The sequence below is a fragment of the Suricata suricatta genome, chromosome 5, assembly GCF_006229205.1.
Source record: "Suricata suricatta isolate VVHF042 chromosome 5, meerkat_22Aug2017_6uvM2_HiC, whole genome shotgun sequence".
NCBI classification, from domain to species: domain Eukaryota; kingdom Metazoa; phylum Chordata; class Mammalia; order Carnivora; family Herpestidae; genus Suricata; species Suricata suricatta.
This window is the reverse complement of record NC_043704.1, coordinates 55,873,211-55,878,379: the sequence shown is the minus strand read 5'-3', so window position 1 is coordinate 55,878,379 and position 5,169 is coordinate 55,873,211.

Here is a 5,169-nt window from a genome sequence, read left to right as displayed (position 1 = left end):
AGCCAAATAAAATAATCAGGCCACAACAATGTCAACACTGAGGAAGTCAGTTTTATTACATTGCTGTGTTAATATTTAGCACGCTGTCAGAGCCATCTGCGGGATGGTGAATCTGGGGCAATCCTTAAGCAAAAGCCTTGACAGAGTCCGTGCTCCATATTTTTTGCCTCTCTCCCTTCGTTCTGGCTCTGATAATACCTCAAGGCTATAAATTCCTGAGAAATGAAACACCAAGTTGCCCAGAAGGCAGAGAGAAGAATGAAACTCTGCCCATTTCTGCTCGTGAAGCGTAAGCGTCTGTCCCAGGCTTAGACGTAATTGAGCCCCGCCCAGGGGACAGTAGTGCCCTGAACTGGAGCAGCTGCTGCTGCTGCTGCTGCTGCTGCTGCTGCTGCTTCTTCTTCTTCTTCTTCTTCTTCTTCTTCTTCTTCTTCGTCTTTTTAATGTTTCGTTTATTTTTGAGACAGAGCATGAGCAGGGAAGGTCAGAGAGACAGGGAGACATAGAATTGGAAGCAGGCTCCAAGCTCCGAGCTGTCAGCACAGAGCCTGACTCGGGACTTGAACCCACGAATGTGAGATCATGACCTGAGCCGAAGTTGGAAGCTTAACTGACTGAGCCACCCAGGTGCCCCTGAACTGGAGCTTCTTGAGGGCAGAGGATGTGCGATTCGTTCTTCGTAATCTTAGTGTCTAGAACTGGGTCTGTCACGTTGTAGGCAAGCTCTTCAGTTTTGCTAACACGAATGTATGTAGGAACAAATTCAATTTCTCATTCCATATTATATTATGCAGCTGTTTCTTTTGACGCTTTCCTCCATCAAGAAAGGCTTACTTGATGTCAGCTCTCTAGTATAAGATTGCACCGCATGAAATTAGGGCAGTTGTAAGAAAGTATATAGTTTGATTTATTTCTGCGAAGAGCCCTATTCATTTGGGTTAATATTTCTGAGATCAGATGGTCTTAATATGGGCCTTTGCAGGCAGTAGTAATAACTACATGATCTTGGATAAAATATGAACCTCTTTCACTCTTAAGTTTTTTATTTGCATAGTCCATAGGCGGGCTGGTTTTCAAATAAAATAATGTAAAATCAATCAATTTTTGAAGATGTTAACGTGCAGTTGTAGTACGGAAGGTATGGATGTGTTCTACAATATTCTGGGACAAGAAAAGGTACACTGCTTTATTAGTGTAAATCAAATTAATCCTAGCTCTATGCCTTTGCCTGTCAAGGCTACGTGAAATTCAATTCTAACTTTTTGGAGGCTCCTCTGCCTCCCTAGAGGGAATCTTTCGTATTCATACTCCTGCAAATATAAGTAAATGCAAATGTATGTATATTCTTATTTCTTTGCCCTGACTTTCTTACACAAAAAGCGTTGTACATTATGCATTCTTATACATGGTGCTTTTTAAAAAATTTTAACATATGTCCTGAGACATTTCCACATCAATATACAGAACATGTCCTTGTTCCTCTCTGGAACTTTCAAGGTATTCCATTTAGTGGTAGTACCTGAGTTCATTTAACAAGATTCCTATTGTTTTCAAACTTTCACTATTATAAATAATGCTGCAATCAATATATGCTGTGTGGAAATATCATTTTGTATGTATCAACGTATCCACAGAAGAAACTCTAATAAATCAGAGTACTGTGTCAAAGAGCAAAGGAATTTGCAAATTTTGGAAGCATTGCCAAGTTCCCTCCAGTGTGTACCAAATTGCATTCTTTAGCAGCAGAACAGAAGAGTGCCTGCTTTCAGCAGGAGAATTGTAATTTGTTGAGTCAATTTAACAGTTACATGAAATCTTTTACTTTTTTTCTTGAGTGAGTTCTGATCATTTATACTTTTCTATGAATGTATGCATTTTTGTCTAAATGTTTACCCACCTTTGCCTATGTTTGTTCTTATTATTTTTCTTAACCTCTTTCTGTATTTGTGGACACGACCGCCTTTTCATTTCTAATATTGTTTACTAATGGCTTCTCTCTATTCTTCCGCCAGCCAGCTGGACAGTGCTTCTCAACCTTGACATTTTGGGTCAGATGACTCTGCTTTGGGGTCATTCTGTGCACTGTAGGATGGTTGGTAGTGTCTCTGGCCTCGACCCGCTACATGCCAGTGGCACTGCCCACCCCAGGTTGTATTCCCAATTGCAGTATGTCTGCACGCTTTGTCAAATGTCCCCTGGGAACGACAGGCAGGGGACAACTGCTCTTAGTTGCGAACCACTGATCTAGGAGTTTGGCGGTATTGGGCCTTCTTGAAGAATGAACTTTGGTTTTGTTAATTCTATTTTTCCTTTTAGCTACTCTGCTTACCTTTGTGTGTTTTTGTTCTGTTTAGACTTATCGGTGTTTATTTTGCAACTTTTTATGATTAATATTTAACCCTTCAGTTTTCACCCTATCTCCCCCCCCTAACATAAGCATTCTAGGCTCTATGTTTATCTACAATCCACGAGTAAATGGAATTATAGTTTGGTTTTAGCTTTCAGTTTTGACTTTAATGATTTCCTCTTGTACTCATAAGTTATTTAAAAATATAACTTCCTAATGTATGGATTTTTAAACTTTTTTTTAACAAGTGATTTCTAATTCAGTTTAATTGTCAAGGAATATGTCTCTGTAAGTCTGATGCTTTGATGTGTATTGAGACTTACTTATGGCTTAGAACGTGCTCAATAATTTCCGTAAATGGTCCGTGTGTTCTTGAAAATAACATCCAGTCGCTGTGTATAGTCTTCTATGCAAGTCATTTCTCCCAGTTATTCTCAAACACTTTCTGATCATGTCTTACTGGGCTAAATGAATGGGATTGGTTGAGGTGGGATGAGGGGATGAGGCAGATCTGTGAGGGTGAAGACCGCCGCCCACTATCCTGAGAACAGAGACAATTAAGGTCTGGTCTGACTTGTGATCCTTTCCTACTATAACAGTTTGCCAGAGCACAGCAGTTTGTAAGTTTTGCATTAGGTCAATGTCAACTATGTTTTCCAAATCTTCCAAATCCTCACTGATTCTTTTGTCTATTAATCTATTCATTACAGACAGAGTTGTGTTTAAGTCTATTATTTTTATACTTTCTCCTTGTAGTTCTGTAGATTTTGGCTTTATATATGGTATTATGTACATACAAATTAGAATTCTTATATATTCCTAGTAAATGTCAGCTTCATTAATTGCAGTGACCCTTTTAATCTAGTATTGCTTTCTGTTTTCATGTCCATTTGACTAACATTAAAAAAATTATGCCAACTTTCACTTATGTTATTTGCTTATTATATTTTTTCATCTTTTTATTTTCAATTTTTGTATTCTTATATTTTAGATATATTACTGGTAGGGAGCATGTTGGTGGATTATTTCTCCTTTTTCACAACATTTGTAAAATGTTGTTCTTGATAAGTTAGTAGACTCAATGTCTTGTTAAAACTAGAAAAATTGCAGTCATATGCTTTACCTTCTTCCATCGTGCCAGTGATCCTTTTCTGATGTGACCTGATCATCTTCCAAGTTCTTATGTTGTTTAAAAACGCCGAGCTATCAGTTATAATAATATTACTGGGTCGAGCAAGATAACCAATCAGAATTGGAAGTTTCTTTTGATATCGTTACAGGCCTGGCAACAATCTCTGGAGTCTTTAGAGTGTTAAAAGAACCTTTCCTGAAACTTCCAAGAACAAATTTATATTAACAGAAAGAACAGTACAAGCTGGTAACAGTTATGAATATTCACACAAGTCTCCTTGTTACAGAGGAAACAAGATTGATATTCTCGTGAATGTTCTCAATTTAATACCTTATCAAATCAGACTATTTGAATGTGTTTTATGATGCAGAAAGTTCTCTCCCTCTGTAACTTCAGGAGAGGGGATATCTCTTTATCCCCTTCAGACTTTTCTCGTTAATTGTGAAGACTTCTAGCCTTTTTAAGGCGAGGCTTTGTTAACTTCACTACTTACTTAGCATAAAAAATAAAACCAGGCCCAAGATCTCATTTTTACTTGTGGATGTGGAAAAAAGGATGAATACGGTTGTATTTATTAACAGTTGAAGAAGGTACATAGCATTATTCTTCCACATTCTGATTTTTTAAGTAAGGAATGAGCTATTCGTCACTGAACACAGTGAATGCAAGAATGGCAAAGTGGACAGACAAAGCTATTTTCTTCTCAAGGTAATCAAAGGTTTAAAACGTAGAGAACAGGGGGCACTGAGGCACTCTTGGTGAGAGAAGCAAGTTTCCTTGCTCACCTAAGTCCCCATAGCAAGAGGCTGCAGACCTGCCTCATGGTTAAGATCTGACCCACTTCTCCATTCCTTTCCTCCACCCTGCAACAGAGTTGAACTCGGCAGACCATTTGATTTATATCTTTGCTGGAACCTTATTTTCCAGGGCCTGCTAGGTTGAGTGAATTAGGTCAAAGTAAAATCAACTGCCTAAATGAAAATACAGCAAGAGATAGTGTCCTTAACAATTTGATAGTGAGATATAAAGAGGGAATAAAGTATAAATGAAGGATAAATAACCAAGGGATTAATTGTTGGTCTCTTAAAAGTATGTTGTTTAATATTTACTTAAGGTATTTCTAAGTCTTGCTGACTGTTTTCTTTTAAGTGATTTCCTAAAGGCACAATTTTATGCTTTTGATTGTATTTTCTCTGAATTTGTGAATATAATAATTATACCCATGCAAATTTCATTTCCAAAGTCATATATAAAGTATTCTAAATTTTAATGGAGAGGAATAAGTTTGTGCATTCATGAGGAATTTCATTATTCACCTTCCTGAAAACTAGCTTTTACAAAATCTCTGAGAGGATCCTGAGTGGTATGCCGTAGATTTAGTCTGTGAGAAAACGCTGCTAATCTCACTCTGCCAACGCCACCTCACCCCAAATGGCACCATTTTAGCATTCCTTATTACCCCTTGGAAAAAGGTTACCTGGAAATAGAAACCAAGATATTTGTAGGTATATTAGTTAGATTAGGTTCATTCACAAGTAAGTTCAGCTTAAGTCAAACAGAAACTTCTCTCTCACATTGTAGAAATAGGGGATCCTGGGTCCAAGATTGGCGTGTGTTTCACATGTGAGGGAATTAGGTTCTTCTCTTGTTTCTCTGTCATCCTCAGCCTATGGCTTCCTTCCTGTGATCT